The sequence below is a fragment of the Tenrec ecaudatus genome, chromosome 2 (assembly GCF_050624435.1).
Source record: "Tenrec ecaudatus isolate mTenEca1 chromosome 2, mTenEca1.hap1, whole genome shotgun sequence".
NCBI lineage: Eukaryota > Metazoa > Chordata > Mammalia > Afrosoricida > Tenrecidae > Tenrec > Tenrec ecaudatus.
In genome coordinates, this window is record NC_134531.1 from 256,977,157 (window position 1) to 256,996,873 (window position 19,717).

A 19,717-nucleotide genomic window follows, 5' to 3' on the forward strand; every position below is an offset into this window, starting at 1 on the left:
GTTCTTGTTTTGGAAGCTCCACTGGAGCCTCTTCACTTTGAATGATCCTGCTGGCATTGAAGCTCTAGTGACATAGCTCTCAACATCAAAGCAACACACAAGCCACCGCAGTAGGACAAACTGACAGTCAAGTGCCCCTTTTTCTAAGGGAAGTGAAGTAGTTAACTATGTTGGACAGGGTTCTCTAGAGAGACAACCAAATTGCTAGTAATTATATATAAATATATTTATAAAGATAGATAAAAATACAAGAAATGAACCGTTGAATTATATACAGATAGATAATACAAGAAATTAACAGTTAAATTATAAAGCAGTGAGACACTAGCAGTCCTTTAAGGCTTGAGTGCCGCCAGTTGCCAGTCCCCTTCTGTAGAGAGAGCTGGGCTATATATATCCAGGCAGCAAACAGCAAGGCAGGTCACCAACTGTCATCAACTGTCGGTCCCCAGCTCCAGAGATGAACATTCCAATCATGTGGGCTTAAAGGGACCTCAACTTGCAGCGACACGGTCCACAGGCTAGGCATCCCACAGGTAGTGTACCCCTTTAAATTGAGGCACAGAACAAGCAAGGCGAGGCTCACCGAGCCATTTATCCCTCTGCCATTCAATTAATCCTACTTGTGTTTATCGGCCAGGCTGGCACAATAAACTATCGCATTAACAGAAACAGGTCTCCTAGTCAAAGTCTCCCTTATTTAGGTCAGGTGCCTTTGAGTTAGTTCCAACCCTATGTGTAAGTTCACAAAACACTTCCCTGGGCTATGTCATCATCAAGATTTTTCATCAGCTTGAGCCCACTCAGGCAGCCAATGTGGCCATTTATCGTGTCAAAGATCTCCCACTTTTTTTACTGCCAGGCAAGTTCCCCAAGTGTGATGTCTGTTTCCAAGGACTGGTCTCTCCTAAGACCATGTCCAAAGTAGGTGAGATGAAGACTCACTCTCCTTGCCTCTAGAGCGCATCCAAGCTATATTTCTTACAAGACAGATTAGTTTGTTCTTTTGGAAGTCCATGGTACTTTCAATATATTTTGCCAGCACCTTATTTCAAATGCATTGATGGTTCTTCATTCTCTCTTATTTAATGTCCAAATTCCATATGCATATGAGACCATGGAAAATACTATGGCCCCTTAATCCTCCAAGACACATCCTTGCTTTTTTGAAGAGATTTGGCTTGTGCCGCAGATTTACCCAATGTGATACATACTTTGATTCATGACCATAAATTCTCAATTGAAACAAAATGAAATTCTTGACTTCAGTCGGTTCTCTCTTTATCATGATGCTACCTATGCGTCCAGTTGCGAGAATTTTGATTCTCTTTACATTGAGTTGAAATCCATAATGGAGGTTGCAATCCTCGATCTTCATCAGTAAGTGCTTCAAGTCCTTCTCACTTTCAGTTTGCAAGGCTGCATCATCTGCGTATTGCTGATTGTCAATAAGCCTTTCTCCAATCCTGATGTCTCACTCTTCTTCATGTAATCCAGCTTTTCTGATGATTTATTCATCATCCAGATTGAACAACTATGTATCGCTAGCTGTCTGTCTGTTTGTCATACTCGGGTGGCTTGCGAGTTGTGGTGTTGCTGCAAGATCTATAACCACTACTTCAAATGCCAGCAGGTCCTGAACGTGAGCAGCTTTGTTCACTCTTAGTAGAGCTTTCGAACTACGACCAAGGAAGACTAAGAAGAAGGAATAGGCTGCCCACTTTTAGTAATTACCCACTGAGTATCTTATTAAGAGAATCAAAACATTGTCAGAGATTGAAACCTCAAGAAACAAAGAATATTGCCAAGGATAGTGCCAGAATACGAGGCATTTGGGTGAGATGGAACTCAAAATATACCCCAGGAAGAGCTGCCTTCTCAAAGTAGAAGCACCATAATGAAGTGGCTGAGAAATCCTGTTAGAACAAGCCTCCGGATCTTCACTAAAGGGTGGGCATGACTCAAAATGAGAAGAGACAGCTGCAAATATCCCTTAATGATTGAAACCTGGAATGTGTAAATATGAATCTAGGACAGTTGGAAGTTATATAAAATAAAATGGAACAGGGGAAAATTAACATTCTAGGCATTAGTGGACTATAATGGACTGGTATTGCTATTGTGAATCAGAAAATCATATATTTACTATTCTGGGAATGACATCAAGAGAAAGGGCATTGAATTAATCATCAAAAAGCACATATCAAGATGCGGTTTGAAGTACAATGCTATCTGTGAAGGGATATTATCTATCCCAATATAAGGCAATTCAATCAAAATGCCTATTGTTCAAATTTATATACCAACCATCAAAATTTTGATGAAGAAATTGAGAAATCCTACCAACATCTTCAGTCAAAAATTCATCAAACATGAACTAAAGATGCACTGATATTTATTCATGAGTGGAATACAAAGTTAGAAACAAAGAAGGAATATTAGTTAGAAAATATGACCTTGGTGATAGAAAAGAAGTCAGAGATCACATGACAAAATTTTGCAAAACAAATGATTTGTTCATAGCAAATACATTTTGATAACTATATATTGGATTTTTCCAGATGTCATGCACAGAAATAAAATTGACTAGAATTGGAGGAGGCAGTGGAGAAGCTCAGTATCATCAGTTAACCCTAGGCCAGGAGCTGACTATGGAACAAACCATTAGTTTTCTTATGTAAATTCAGATTGGAGTTTAAAAATACTAAAGTAAGTACATTAGAGCCAAAATACAACCATGGGTCTATCCCACCTGAATGTGGAGAACATCTCAAGAACAGATCTACTATATTGAACACTAATGGCAGAAGATATGATAAACTGTGAGATGACATCAAGAACATCACACATGAAGAATGGAACAGGACGTTTAAAAGACAGGAATGATGGCCAATAAACATAAGAAAACGTTCCTGATCATTAGCCATAAGAGAAATGCACATTAAAACAACTATGAGATGCCACCTAACACCCTCAAAGAGAGCCCAGTTCAAAAAATCAGAAAACAACAAGTGTTGGAGGGGCTGCGGGGAGATAGGAATGGCCCTCCACTGCTGGTGGACATGTAGGTATGGAGAGTCATTATGGAAATCGATTTGGCTATATCTAAAACGGATGGAAATCAAGATACCATATAACCCAGCAATCCCACCGCTAAGCATATACCCAGAAGAGGCAAGAAAGAACGGTCAGACATCTGAGATCCAATGTTCATCGCAGCACAGTTCACAATTGCAAGGAGTTGGAAACAACCCACATTTCTATCAATGGATGAATGGATCAAAAACCTGTGGTACATATATATAATGGAGTACTATGTATCCCTTAAAAGCAGCGATGAACACATGAAGCACATTGCTGCATGGGAAGAACTGGAGGAAATTTTGCTAGGCAAAGTAAGCCAAACACAAAAGACAGGAATGAAAGAAAAGTTGGCATGGATCTCTGAAGACTGCCAAACTAGCTCTTAATTGTCGAGTTGATAAGGTACATGGAAGAAAGTCCCTGTAACGCCCACCAAGAAACCTTTCATTGACTGGGTCTGGGAAAAAGATGGGGGAAATTAATGACAGAATCCACCTGGCAGTCATTGATAGCCCGATATATTGTGATAACCACACTGCCTCATACAAAATGAACCCTCTAGCACAGAGATTCTCAACCTTCCTAATGCTGTGACCCTTTAATACAGTTCCCTTGTGGTGACCCCCCAAACATAACACTGTTTTGGGTTGCTACTTCATAACTGTATTTTTGCTACTATTAAAAATCATAATGTAAATATCTGCTATACAGGATGTATTTTCATTGTTACAAATTGAACATAATTAAACACAAATAATAGTGATTAATCACAAAACAATAGGTAATTATATATTGTGAAATTTTATGTTTTCTGATGGTCTTAGGCGACCCCTGTGAAAGTTTGATAGAACCCCCAAAGGGGCCATGACCCACAGGTTGAGAACCACTGCTCTCACAAGTAGGAGAGGAGATCTCACTACCAGTAAAAGCTTGAAGGAAGCACATCCTTATGATCCTATATATGGTTCTTGTACCTGATTTCACCAGCTTCTAGAGCCTCAACTTATCAGCACCCGTAAGATAAGGCCATTTTGCTCCTTGTGAGTTCTAAGTGGTCATTGCTGTGAATTGCAGAATCTTGGGGATTCAAAGGGAACATTCTAAGGGGAGAAGGTTGTGGTTGACATTAGTATTGATGAAATGGTCCAGCAGTTTGGAAAAGTGAGATAGATGGGATATATTTAACCCCCATATTTTGGGAGAAGTTGTATTAATTTTCATGAAGGAAATTATTACTACTTATGATCCTTAATATGTTAGCTAACACTTTGTGTTTAGAGCCATGAGGCCCGGCCATAACCTTGCCTGTGCGGAGCCATGAGGCCCGGCCATTGTCTTGATCTTTATTGCCTGAGTTCTGTAACGTTCCACAGGAACTGTTTTTTTTTTTCCTGCGGTCATTGTTCTCAGGGAAACACCTACGGCTTGCTTCCCCTATTTATTGTTCTCAGGGAAACACCTGCGGCTTGTTTCCCTTTCCCTGGCCTATATAAGCTGTAGCCTTTTACTCAATAAAGGAGACTTGATCAGGCTATTGTCTTGTCTCCATTTCTCATGTCTCTTGTCCCCCCAATTCCCACTCCCTCCTTCAGGGTCCACGTTGAAGTTCCCGGGGGGGGGGGGGGTTGGGACAACTTTGTATAACAGTTTATTTTGGATCTATTTAGCTGCCTTGAATTGGTATATGGAAGCATAGTCCGTCCACTTATAGCTATAGGCCCCCCAAATGAGTTATATATTACTCAACTCTCTCTAAGAACCAGGATCTATATGTGTCCAAAATGAACAAGGGTCTCACACATTCTACTGTAGGATCAGTCTATGCTGGCATTAGAGTTAAAACTGAGAAGACTCTTTGATTCTATCCCTTTGCTTTCAGTAATGGACGTCCAGTAGATTCTCTACGCTATTCATCCTGCATGATTGTAGCAGGCATGCAATTTGCCCACAAGAAAATTCCCTTTTTTCAAATCCCCTTTGGGAATCAACTCCCTCTCGATTTGCCAAAATATGTTTACCTCTCAGACATTAAATTACCTGGAATGGCTTTGTTAAGGGACACCTTTGCAATGCACACATTTATCCCATAGGACTAATTTTTACTAGAGATGCATTTCAGAATACTGAGGACCTGAAAGGGGGTGTATGCAGCCGAATCTCTGCACTGGTAACCACAAAGCCTTGAAGACCAGCTCTAGTTAGAGAAAGAGTCCCACATTCTGAGACAGAGATGACACCAAAAGCACTTTCTCCAGGCTGAAAAACACCCACACAATGGCCCTCCATAAGGATGCTAACATAAAAGGTAACTCATACTTGTCCCGGGCTGCTCACTGTGCATGCAGATCATACCTGTCTTTAAGAGAAATCATATTCTTTTGTCTGTCTCACCCAAAGTTCTGTTGACTCCCTTGTGACATCTCAGTCTGATCCTTATCATAAATTGTTCCCCAGGGAGAGGTCAGGGACATACAAGGTTAAGCCATAAACTCACACTATTACCAGGCCACTCGATTATGTGAAGGATTGCTGAAGGCTTGTCAGCCCCATGATTATATATACCCAATGGAAAATACATTTGCTCTCTGGATTCTGATATTGGGACAAACTCCTATGCCTCACTGCTCCTTCTATTTTATTTTCTATAATCACACATGCTGCTCCTAAGCACCCCTTCAACTGTGGGGCTGGATCCCACATTACATAAGGACAGAAAACTGTTCCCTTATTTCTAATAATTCAGAAGAGCAAGACTTGAGACTACAAATTCATGCGCCATGTTTTGGGAAAATTTTCATGGCATATTTGCATGTGTCAGTCTTCTAACTACAGCGTCCTTTGCTAATACCTACTTTTGAAAGCCTGTGTCTGAGTGGAGCCAAATACATAGAGTGGATATCCTTAGTCAAATACCACATGTCAGGATGTCCCCAGAAAAGAATTTATTTTCTCCAAAAAAGTGCTGTATACCAGTGTTTCCCAGCCAGTTGGATAGAGCTATGCACTATGAGATATTTAACACTCACTGTGCCTATTGTTAACACTAAAATCCATATACATATTCCTTTTAAAAATATATATTAACCTCATTTAAAGTACAGGCTCAGATCAGTTTCCCTAGTACCAGCTGTTCTCCAGAATCAGCCAGCTCTGGACCTGCTGGCAGTGACCCAAATTAGAATTTGTGCAAAGCGCAATGAAAAATGCTACTTCTGGGTAAATTTTATGGGAAAATTCAAAATCATATTTGCCACTTCCTGGAATGAGCAAGAGAACTACAGGCTTCAGCCACTTGTGATTGGCTCCCCTGGTCTGCTGTTGGGCTATGGAGATCAAGAGAACTACAGGCTTCATCCACTTGTGATTGGCTCCCCTGGTCTGCTGTTGGGCTATGGAGATCAAGAGAACTACAGGCTTCAGCCACTTGTGATTGGCTCCCCTGGTCTGCTGTTGGGCTATGGAGATCAAGAGAACTACAGGCTTCAGCCACTTGTGATTGGCTCCCCTGGTCTGCTGTTGGGCTATGGAGATCAAGAGAACTAAACATCAAAGACAACATGTGTTAAGAAAATAAAAGACAATTAAAAAGAGATGAACGATAAAGAAAAACAAAATGAATATCAACAGAGACTCCAAAACCAGCTCTTGAATCTAGAACAGTAAAAATGAAAGGAAGTAAAGGAGTTGAGCAGAACATGTCACAGAAGGGCTCCAGGAAGCAGAGCACTCAAATAAAATGTGCAAAGACCTGGAATTAGAAAGCCAAATGAGAAGAACGTGCCTGTCATTTCTGAATGGAAGCAAGCGTTCAAACTTCACATTGCAATATTAAAGGATTATATGGACAATGTAGTGAAAGAGAGAAACCGTCAGAAGATAGGGGAATACTTGTTCATAGAGTTACTTTCCTGAAATCATCACATGATGTAGGTTTAATTTATCTTTTCGTAATTTACATCTTTGAAGACAATTTCCATCATGTTTCAGAAGCCAAAAAATAACAAAGAGTTTTATGACACCAACTCTTTCTGGTTCATTTTTACACTTATAAATGAGATAGCACAATGAATATCAATGTAAATATGACTAGTATTTTCTCAAAGTGTAGTTAGAGCACAGACATACTAACAATAAGCTACCAATAAACTGCAAATATAATTTCAAGAATATGAATAAAATTAGTGGGAGGTGAATAACAAAAAGACACACTAAGGTCATTTTGTAGCTGACCTTTAATATCTGTCAGGAAATGTTCACATAATTTTATGGGAAATTATTAATTCATGGATTTTATTAGATGAGTGCAGTGTGCTTGTTTTAGAAGTGAAAGTTGTTTAGCTTTAATAGTAGAATGATAAAATTGAGATTATTTTATGTGTTAAGTTTAGGAAATATTTTACGTTTCTTCAGTCTGAGGATAGCTGAAAAAATATAATAAAATCATACACGATAAGGAAGCCACTGTGTTTCAAAATATTTGAAAAGTGAGCACTGCTTCTGATAATGTCAGCAAAGAGAAAGCAGGAATCTGGAAAGAGATGCCCATCTAAACTCTTTCTAGAGAAATGAGCTCGTGTCCTGGTTAAGGATCAATGTGAGTGTGGAAGGTCTTGTTTAAATCTATAGCGGAGGAACTATGACGGGGAGGTGTTGAGCTGTGGTGGTTTAACGCTTTGTGAAACACATTAGGAGGCACAGTGTTTGCCGAATCTGCCTCCGGAGAAATAGACAGTGAGCCAACAGTCATGGTAATCTACCACAGTCCTAATGGATCGTATTTTCAACCCACCCAGCAGGGCCACAGAGACAGGCTTGGCCCTGGGTTTCCATAGAAAATAGCCAAAGAAACTCTCAGACCATTCCTCCTATCATCCATTGGCTCCCCATGAATCTCAGTCATTTCAGTGCTTGATAAGATTACTTTATTATCTATCTCTTTACCTATTTATCTTTGGTGTTAAAGGCTGACGACCTCAAATGAAGATACTTAAAAAAAACCTGACCAAAGGGCAGTCAGGGTTATAAGGGATGTCAGTTGTAGGGAAAAAAAATAAAAGCCAAGCAACAATATGCCAAGTTCTAGGTATGAATAAAAATCTAAATAAACTCTAGAACTTTTCATTACATATAACTTATTTTAAATGAAATAAAATAAGTAATATACATTTTAATAACTAGATAGAAGCCTAAGGTTTAATTTAAAACATGTTTTTTTTGTTTGAGTATCTCATATTGCATGCACTCTACAGAATAGTAAAATTTAATTGTGATTTGGGAGTTATTTCAATGACTGAATTATATAAATTTCATTCTAATTATTATAAATGTTGAACTTGCATATAATATGAAATCAAACCACCACTTATAATCTGGTTTTTACCTTAGTTAAAATGGCTGAGGCTTATGAGAAAGTTGAATATTAATGCTTAAGTTTATAATGAAATAGATTTTACTACCCACAAAATAACATAAAGAACACTGTATAATACTTAACAGGAAATGTTTTCATCTTCACATTATTACAGATACTATTTTATAGATTTTACAATACCTCATTCAGTGGTATAACTTCTCTTGCATTTTTAACTACAAAAACTAATTTTAGCAATACATTTATAAAAGGTGAGACTCTCAAGATCTGAAAGAATTCTTAAAACAAGAGACAGAATCAACTAGCAGCACAAAAATAAAGGAAGACACTTTACCTACACAGAAGAAAACAGCAATGCACTAAGTTAAGCAGGTAGTTGTGTATATAATTAACCTGGATTTTGTCCCACTAGCTTATGCTGAATCCATACTATTTGAATTTTCATGTAAAATATATTATGTAGTTCCTCTGTTAAAAAGAATATCCTATGAAAATGATCAGCAACAAAACCTATCGATATGTTGTAAGGTTATCATGGCCAACTTTATTACTCCTTTGGTTATTAATAAAAGCACCAATATATTATTGCTGTTTTTGTAGTTTTCCTTTGAGGGCTGAAGTAGCCAAAGAAAACCAAATGTAAACCATACACCAGAGTGCGAACATAAAACCTGTGTAGCCTTGCTAGTGAAATCTGTTACCTGGGCCCCAGTAGATCTGCCTGTGCAATCACTCACAAACCCACACGCCTCCACCTGCAGTTCGGTTAGTAAATGGGAGATAAAAAGGAAGCAGGAATTGTTACTTAAGACTCCTTGGGCAGTGTTTCTCACACAGTTTTATGCATAGGGAGTGCCTGAAAAGCTAGTTAAAAGCAACTTTTTCATTCTATCTTCTAAAAATTATGTTGTACTTGACATTGACGGTTCCCCAGGTATGTATTTAAACAAGATCCTTGGATGATTTTGATATGATACAAAACCACACAAACAACTCATACAAATAACCTTTTCTCCTCGAACTTTGATCAGTTCTCAGATACATCTTAATGCTTAAGGTAAAACCAATAATAATAATAGACAAAATGGATTGTTTTCTATATGCCCAGCATTATTCCAGATATTGATATGCAGTGACTCATTAAATCCCTATAGCACTTCTATGATGTGAGTCTTATTGTTTTCTAGCCGGGTAAGAGATGACAAAACGGAAGCTAGAAGCCCCCAAGCATTCTAACCTAGAACATTAATGGTTCACAGCCATCGGCCATTCCTTGGCAGAGAGATGCAACAGCCTACTTCCACGCAGTGACCCTACAAGCCAGTCTACTCTGCTATGGGGTGGAATCAGTTTGCTTTGGTTCCATTGGAAACTGAGGGATGTTGAACAGATGCAGGAGTTACGCATCTATTAGGTGGCCAAGAAAGAATTCTGTAACTTCAGTTCAGAATCATGATGCTGTTCAGCAATTAAAAGTAGAAAGAAAGAGACTAAAAGATGCATTAGTAATTTGTTTATCCCTTATCTTTTATCAATCTCTACCTCTGTTTTTGATTCTCTTGTTAAATGGACGTTCTATGAGCTTTGTTCATGAAAAGGACCACCTGGCGATCGTAAGACACGAGAAGAAATGAGACTAAAAATAACAGCGAGCTCTATGACCTCTCCATTTTTAGGACATCATTAAACACTTCCACAGTCCAGTTCTAACCAACTGCATTTATTTGCTTCATTGATCTATTTCCACCACTGACCTGTCAGTTGTCATACTCTACACATTGCTTATGTGTTTGTGTGTTACTATGATGCTAGAACCTATGTCTCCGGTAATTCAAATGCCAGCAAGGTTTACAAGAGTTAACTGGTTTCAGTAGAGCCTCCAGATTAAGAACAGATTATGAATAAAGAATTCACTGCCCACTTCAGAGGAAGTAGCCACTAAAAACCGTAAGCAGAGTATGGAAACTTTGTCAGAGTCTTCCATGCATTGTAATGGAAGAACAGCATCGGAGACACTCTTAAAGGATTGGAAGGCACTGGAAATATAGCTAAGGACTTGTTACAGTGCCAAAGTAGAGTCAAGCATGGTGACATGAATGTAGTAAAACCTGTGTCAGAGAAGCCTTTGGGATCTTTGTTTGAAACGGGGGTGCAACTCAAGGCAGCTATAAAAATCTACTAATAATTAGAAGTTGAACTGTATGAATTATGAATCTAGGAAAGTTGAAAATCATCACAATTAACTTGAATGTATAAAGATTGATATCCTAGGCACTAGATTTGGACTGGCATTGGCCATTTCGTATTAGAAAATTATAATCAAGAGGAGTAGCATTACATTTATCATCAAAAAGGCTATTTCAAGATCTAGCTTGAAGTTCAATGCTGTCTGTAATAGGATTATATCTATCCATCTCCATGGAAATCTAATCAGCACCACTATAATGAAAATGTATGCACTAACTAAAAAACTGGTGATGAAATATTGAGGAATTCTACCAATGCCTTGAGCTTGAAATTGATGAAGCATGCAAATAATACACACTGATAATTCATTGGCCATTGGAATACAGAAGTTTGAAACAAAGGAAGGGAGAGTAGTTGGAAAATATGATCTTGGTGATAGAAATGAAGCTGAAGAATGCATGATTGAATTGGGGAAAACCAACAATCTTTTCATAGTACATATCCTTTTTTAGCAACACAAATAGTGACTATACACATAAACTTCTACAGATAGAATACACAGGACTCAGATGGACTAAATCTGTTCATGTCTGCGGCTAAAATCAGATCAGAGGCTCTCTATGGAAAAGGCCATTAGTGGCTCACATGTAAACAAGTCCACGAGAAAGAAAATATGACTTGATTCTATTTCACTTGAGTTTCTAGAATATCTCAGGAAGAGATTTGCTGCACTGAGCACTATAAACCAAAGACCTATTGGAAGACATCTGGAGCATCATTAACAAAGAAAACAAAAGGTTGTTCAAAAGACAAGGAGGACGGAACAGATCAGCATGAATGTCAGAAAAGATGGAAGCAGCTAAGGCAGATGGAAGAAATGTTGAAGTCAAACCTAGAAACAGAAAATTTCACAGGGCAGTTCAGGAAGACAAAGTCAAATATTGTATGAAATGTGCAAGACCTAGAGTTAGAAAACCAAAAAGGAACAAAATGCTCAGCATATCTTAAACTGAAAGCAAGCTTCAGGTTGCAATTTGGGCTGTCTGCCTGTAGATGCTGCGGAAGAAACATCATTGGGGTTATTTCCTCCCCACCCCCACTGCCTCCATGTCTGAGTCAGAGTCTCCTAAAGAGCCCGCACAGCTGTAGAAACTCTTCACTGGGGGCCCGAGCTTTAAAACATCAAATGAGAGTGTGCAGAGCCAGTTTGTGCAATGAGGGGCATTCACAGAACGTGTGGCACTGAGAGATCCAAATGCCGAGTGCTCCTGAGGTTTTAGGTTTGTCATTTATTCTACGGTTGGGAAGGTGGATGCAGCCAAGATTCAAGGCCACACAGGTAGATGGAGGGATTGTGGAGCCAAGGAAGGCTTCCTCACAAGAAGACACTCAAAGATGAGGTAACTGAGAAAAAAAAATCTTTGTTGATTCCATCCAAGAAGACACCGAAGAGCACCACATATGATATTAGTTCAAGCTATATTGGAAAATTGAAGTAATTGAAATTATGACTGATGGAGGCAGTGGCAAGAAGAAGGTCTTTGCTTTTGTGACTTTTGATGACCGTGACTCCATAGATAAGATTGTCACTCAGAAATACCATACTCGGGAATGGCCATAACTGTGAAGTAAGGGAAGTTTGTGGAGCCAAGAGATAGCCACTGCCTCATCCAGCCAAAGAGACTGAAGCAGTTCTGGAAACTTTGGTAGTAGCTGAGGAGGCGGTTTTGGTAGGAAATGAAACTTTGGTAGGGACAGGAACTTCAGAGGATGTGGTGGCTTTGGTGGCAGTCATGGCAGTGATAGAAAAGGTGGCAGAGTGAATGGTTAACATGGATTCGGTCATGATGGAAGCGATTTTGTAAGTTGTGGAAGCTACAATGATTTATGCAATTACAACAATCAATCTTCCAGTTTGGGATCGATAAAGGGAAGAAACTTTGGTGACAGCGCTAGCCTTTATGGTGGTGGAGGTCAATATTTTGCCAAATCACAGAACCAAGGTAGCTATGGTGGTTTAAGCAGTAGCAGAAGCTATGGCAGTCACAAAAGATTTAAATGATAAACAGTAAACAAAGCTTAGCAAGAGGGGAGAGCCAGAGAAGTGACAGGGAAGCTACAGGAAACAACAGATTTTTGAACTCAGCCAAGGACAATGGTGGCAGGGCCTAGCTGCTACAAAGAAGACATTTTTTTAGACAATACTCATGTGGATGTGCAAACAAACTTTAGGACTGTATTTGTGACTAATTGCATAACAGCTTATTTTAATTCCTGTTCTGCAGAAAGTGTTAAATATTCTAACGAAGGGTATTAAAGTAGTCTTTTATTTCCTTTGTTTCTGTTTGCCAACATGCAGTTGATTGTTAAGTGTGCTCATATAATCATGGTGCTGAATAAATTGTCTTTTAAAAGTTGCAATCTTGAAAGTTTTGAAGGACAAAATATTGAATAATTTGTTAAGCATCCAAAAAAGATGGAAATAATACAAGGAAAAAAATGAACAAGCAAACTAGTTGACATTCATCCATTTCTAGAGGTAGGATATGTGCAAAAACCAATATTACTAAACAAAGTTCAAGCTCCACTGAAAGCATAAGCCAAAACCAAGTGTCCATGGATTTATGGACTATGATTTTAAATGTTTTAAAAGTTAACGAAGCAATGAAAGCAATTATTCATCCATTCCAGGAAATTTGGAAGATAGCTACTTTATCAACTCACTGGAAGAGATCCACATTGAACTCATTCCAAAGAAAGGTGATTAAATGGAATGCTCAAATTATAGAACAGTGTCATATGAAACTAAAAGTATGTTGATGGTTATCCAACAACAATAGGCAGCAGTACACTGATACTGCCAGAGATTCAGATCAGATTCAGAAAAGAATGTGGAACAAGGGATATCATGGCTAATGTCAGTCAGATCTGGGCTGGAAAACAAACAAACAAACAAAGAGAAGTTTACTTGCATTTGTGTGGACCATGATAAACCATGGATCGCTTTGAGAAGAGTGGGGATTCCAGAAAATGTTATTTCAATTGTACTCAGGTGGACCTGGTACATGGATCAAGAGGCAGTTGTGGGAGTAGATTAAGAGCATACTGTATGGTTTAAAATCAGGAAAGGTGGATGTAAGTGTTGGATCCCTTCAACATGGTTATTCATTCTGTATGCTGAGTAAGTAATCATAGAAGCTGGCTTATATGAAGAAGAATGCCACATCAGCTTTGGAAGAAGCCTTATTTACAGCCCTTGATATGTTGATGAACTTTGTTTCCTGAAAGTGAAGAGGATTTGAAGCACCCATTAATGAAAATCAAGGACTATAGCCTTCATTATGGATTACTATTCAATGTATAGAAAATCAAAAGAATCAAGGCTGGACTCATAGATAACATCATGATAAATGGAGAAAAGTTTGAACTTGTTAAGGATTTTTTTCCCTTGCTTTCGAACACATTTGGAGCTCATGGAAGCAGCAGCCAAGATAAATCTGCTCCCAAAACCTCTATCACATGTTCAAAAGTGAGAATATTACTTTGAGGACTAAGGTGCACCTGGCCCAAATCATGGTTTTTATAATTTCCTCAAATGTGTTTGGAAGTGAGACAATAATAAGCAAGAAGAGAAGAGAATCAATGAGGTTGAATTGTAACTTTGGTGAAGAATATTGAATGTAATATGGATTTCTAGATGGCATAACCAATTTATCTTGGAAGAACTTTAATTAGAATACTTCTTAGAGGCCAAGATAAAAAAAATTGTTTCACATTCTTTCAACATGTCTGAAAAGACGAGGCCCTGGAGAAGGACATCATGCTCGGGGAAGTAGAGGGGCTGTGTAAAAGAGGAACACCCTTGATAGGATGGGTGACACCGTGACTGCAACCATGAATTTGAGCATAGGAACAATTGGGAGGATCGCTCAGTACTGGGAAGTGTTTAGTTCTGTTGTACATCGTGTTGCTATGGGTTGGAACTTACTCAATGGTACCTATCAAGAACCATTGAATTATCTGGTGTTGATTTTGTTTCCCAGTCTATAATTAGATTGACCTTAGGAGGTAATATGTTACGATAAATGTGAAAACATAGAAACCAAGGAAGGAAAGGTAAAATTAAAATAGAGTAATGATTTCTCTTTTATTGTTTGATGTTGTGGATCTTATCCATAATAGAAAGAAATACAGCTTCAACCTCTATCATCCTCACAACTCGTGTTTTTGCTCATTGTTACAGTCATTATATCTATCCATCTCATTGAGGATCTTACTCTTTTTGCTTACCTCCTACTGATCAAGCAAGATATTGTGGTCCACAGACAGACTTTCCCTGATAATATCTGAAAAATAGGTGAGATGAAATATTGTCATCCTTACACCAAAGGAGTATTCACAGGTTGTAATTCTCCCAAGACAGATTTTTGGCAATGCACAGTACTTCCAGTAATCTTCACTGACATTAAAATTCAAATGCATTGGTTCTTCTGTGGTCTTCCGTATGTATTTTCCAATTCTCACATGAATGTAAAGTGATTGAAAATGCCCTCACTCTCTAACACTTTAGAGGTATCTTGTGTGAGAACAAATATCCCTTTAAATTTTATTCAAATTATAAAAATATCCATTCATAGATAAAATTGCTCACTAGCTCATTAAAATATACTATTTACCATTAAAATAACAAGTCAAAAATACATAAATCAAGAAATATATTTTATAAAAATAAGAAATAAAAATGCCCTGCCTATTTGGAACCAATCTAGCCTTTTCTCTGTGAACCATTGCTAACCACTAACATGACTAATATGTTTCATTTTTCAGAGACATTTAGACTTAAAGAAATATCATTCTGAAACTACAGAGCACCCATTATCCCTTCTCCACACTTTTTCCTATCTCAACATTTGCATTAATGTAGCATATATGTTGCAAGTTTTTTTCTAATATTGATACCTAATATGTTCATTTAAATGAAATTTTATATTAATATTGTCCTTTTCACAAATATATAATGTCATATTTACAACAATGAAATATAGTGTCACTGCCTATAAAATTCTAGGACTCACCTATTCATCCCAACCCTTCTTCCTGCAACTTGTGGTAGTCAAAGATTTCTTTTTTTACTGTAGTGCAGTTTTGCCTTTTCCAGAATTCTATAGCTCAAATCAAATGACTTCCATTATATAATTTTTTCAGACACCTTTTAGTTAACAATATGTATTGATGGATTCTCAATATCTCTGCTTAGTCAATAGCTAATTTCTTTTTTTAATTTAATTTTTTTATTTTTAAGTCATTTTATTAGGAGTTTACACAACTCCTATCACAATCCATATATCAATTTTGTAAAGCACATTTGTACCTTCATTGTCCTCATCATTCTCAAAACATTTGCTCTCTACCCAAGCCCCTGGCATCAGGTCCTCATTTTTCCTCTCCCTCCCCACGTCCCCCTCCCTCATGAACCCTTGATAATTTATAAATTATTATTTTGTCATATCTTGCTCTGTCCCACGTCTCCCTTCCCCTACTTTTCTGTTGTCTGTCCCCCATGGAGGAGGTCACATGTAGATCCTTGTAATCAGTTCCCTCTTTCCAACCCACCCTCTCTATGCCCCCCCCCCCCCCATTATCACCACTCACATCAATGGTCCTCAGGGGAAAGTTCCCACCTGCACCAGTGTACATCCTCGGTTCTAGTCAGACTTGAAAGGTAGGATTTGAATCATGACAGTGGGAGGGGTAGGGGGAGGAAGCATTTAGGAACTAGAGGAAAGTTGTATTTATCATCATTGCTACACTGCACCTTGACGGTCTCGTCTCCTCCCCAAGACCCTCTGTAAGGGGATGTCCAGTGGCCTACAAATGGGCTTTGGGCCTCCATTCCTCACTCCCCCACCCATTCACTATGGTATGCTTTTTTTGATCTCATGATGCCTGATACCTGATCCCTTGACACCTGTGATCGCACAGGCTGATGTTCTTCTTCTATGTGGGCTTTGTTACTTCTGAGCTAGATAGCCACTTGTTTACCTTCAAACCTTTAAGACCCCAGACGCTATATCTTTTGATAGCCAGGCACCAAGAGCTTTCTTCACCAGATTTGCTTATGCACCCATTTGTCTTCAGTGGTCATATCAGGGAGGTGAGCACCCAATGATATGATTTTTTGCTCTTTGATGTCTGATAACTGATCCCTTCAACACCTCGTGGTCACACAGGCTGGTGTGCTTCTTCCATGTGGGCTTTGTTGATTCTGAGCCATATGGCCGCTTGCTTATCTTCAAGCCTTTAAGACCCCAGATGCTATATCTTTTGATTGCCTGGATCTATCATCTTTCTTCACCACATTTGCTTATGCACACGTATGTCTTCAGTGAGCTTGTTGGGAAGATGTGCATCATGGAATGCCAGTTTAATAGAACAAAGTGTTCTTGCATTGAGGGAGGACTTGAGTGGAGGTCCAATGTCCCTCTGCTATCTTAATACTAACCTTATACATATATGCACATAGATCTATTTCCCCATCCTCATGTATAAATATATTTGCATATGTACATGTCTATATCTAGATAAATGCCTTCTGCCTCCCAGCTCTTTCCTTTGACTTCCCTCCTGTCCCACACTCATGCTCAGTCCCCACCAGGGTTTCAGCAATTCCTCTTACTTATATAACCCTTAATCATGTCCTACCAGGTCTCCCAAACCCTCCTCAGCACTGATTTGGATCGCTTGTTGTTCCCTTGTCCCTGGGTTTATTAACACCACTACCTTTCCCCCCCACCTCTCCATCTCCCATGTCCCCACGGAACTATCAGTCCCATTGTTTTCTCCTCGAATTGTTTATCCAGCCTATCTTATTTAGACAGACCTGCGGAGATAATAGCATTTACAAAAACAAGACAGAGCACAACCAAGCAACAATACACAACAAAACAACACCAACAAACCAATTATAAAACCATAACACAGCAAGAAAGAAAAGCTTGTATTTGGCTAAAGAATTCTTTGTTGGCCTTTAGGAGTGTTTTCCAGTCCAGTCTGTTGGGGCACCACACCCTGGCCTCAAAGCACACCTTCAGCATTCCCTGGGGACCTCGCCACTCCATTCCCTTGCTGGTCTGTTGCACCCCCTTGATGTTTTGCATCGGTGTGGAAGATCCGATCAGGTGCAATTCCCTCACTGTGTCTCCGGTGTTGTCCCCTGTAAGGCTTTGGGTCAGTGAGGGACATCATGTCTCATATTGGGGCCTGGCATGTGGTCCTCTCTGTCGACTGGCTGCTCTCATTCAGAACATCGACCTCCTGGCCTGGTGGGCCAAGATGTGCTCAATTCTCTCCTACTCCCCCTTCAACTGCTCCCATGTGCTCCGATCAGATATGTCCCTCTATAAGAGCTGTAGATTCAGTGCTGTCCTTTGAAATAAATTCTTCTGATGGGAGGACCAAGTGTCCACTTAGTAGTTGGTATTGGGGCTGGGCCCTGAAGACTTGTCCACTGGTTCCCTACACCACCCGGGCATGTTGCATTCACATGTTGGAGCACCGGGGTGAAGTCTGGTGACTCTCCCTGTGGAAACACAAACAATACCCTCTCCTTGGGTGGGTTAGTGATCTGTGCCCCACTACCCTTTTCTTTATTATTATTTTTTCCATTCCCCACTTCCTTTTTAGGCGTCTACCATGTGTATCCCTGTATTTGGTCTGGTCCCTACCGAATTACCCGGTCCTCATCCCAGGAATGTTTGTATACAGTAGCTTTTTCCTTATGCCCCCTTTACCTTAAAAAAAAAAAAAAAAAAAAAAGCTTACCTCAGCAGGCTTTCTATTCTTTCTCTCTTTAAACCAATGCTATCTTGAGGTCTGTTTTCTCTTTTTTGACCTCTGGATGAGGTTGTTCTATGTGGTGATCTTTTATTTATGCTTGGTGAGTGTTGTTCTTCTGCCCATATTGGGTCGGCAAGGATCTTTTGTAGGGCTGGGTTTCTTCTAACGTATTCTTTGAATTTTTCCTTGTCTGGGAAGACTCTTACTTCTCCATCTATCTCGATCAATAATTTGGCTGGGTAGGGTATTCTTGAGTTTGCACTGTTTTCCTTCAATTTTTGGAATAGGTTACTCCACTTTCGCTTCTTCTTCATAGTTTTTGCTGATAGGTCTGGGCATATTCTTATTTGGGAACCTTTATATGTGATTGCTTGTTTTTCCCTAGCTGCTACTATGATTTTCTCCTGTTCCTCAAAGTTGGATAATTTAAATATTATGTGCCTTGGTGACTTCTTGGAATCCAATCTAGCTGGTGTTCTTTCAGCCTCCTGAAGGGTTGCCTGGTTTTCATTCACTAAGCTGGGGAAGCTTTTCTCCAAGAATTCTCTTACTATTGTTACAGATGACTTCTTTGTTGTCTCTTCCTCTGGCAAGCCAATAATTCTAATGTTGACGCTTCATAGCATCAGACAGCTCTTACGTTTTCTTCAGCTTCTCTGATGATCTTATTAGATTTTTGTTCACGTTTATTAAAGTCTGCTTGGCTGTCCTCCAAGTCACAGATGCGGTTCTCTGATTCCTCCAGTCGATTCTCGAGTTCCATGAGTGTGCTACTGTTTTTTGTTATTTCCTCTCTTAGCTCCTGTAGTTCTCTTGGGTCTATGGCTTTTACCTCTTGTATCATTTCTCCCTTTTTCTGTATTGTTTCCCTCATATCCTGTATGACTCCAAGTAGCATTCTGCAATTTTTTTCTATGGCAGCTCAGTGTCTGCTTCTTCTACGCATGTCATTATTTTCAGTACATCTTCTGCCATTGCCTTTTATTTCTCCCATTTTTTCATTGAGGTCGTTGGAAATGATGGCTGTTTGTATTACGTTGTTTTAGAAGAGCCAGGTGCCATTTTTCCAGGGAGTCGAACAGCACTGGCTCTCTCTGGGACACTTGTAGGGATACTTCTTTGAACTGCTTATAGCTTTTTAAACTATGGAATTAACCTACCACTTTATCCTCCTGTGGCTTCTCTCTCATTGTAGTTACCCAGAAGGGTTGCCTGCTTTGGTGTTGCAGAGGTTGGGCA

The 19,717-nt window shown here is 39.2% G+C and overlaps 1 pseudogene; it reads left to right on the top strand.

Annotated features, from left to right (window-relative positions):
• The first annotated feature begins 11,749 nt into the window (after window positions 1-11,749).
• Window positions 11,750-12,704, top strand: LOC142440592 (heterogeneous nuclear ribonucleoprotein A1-like; annotated as a pseudogene).
• Window positions 12,705-19,717: the final 7,013 nt, after the last annotated feature.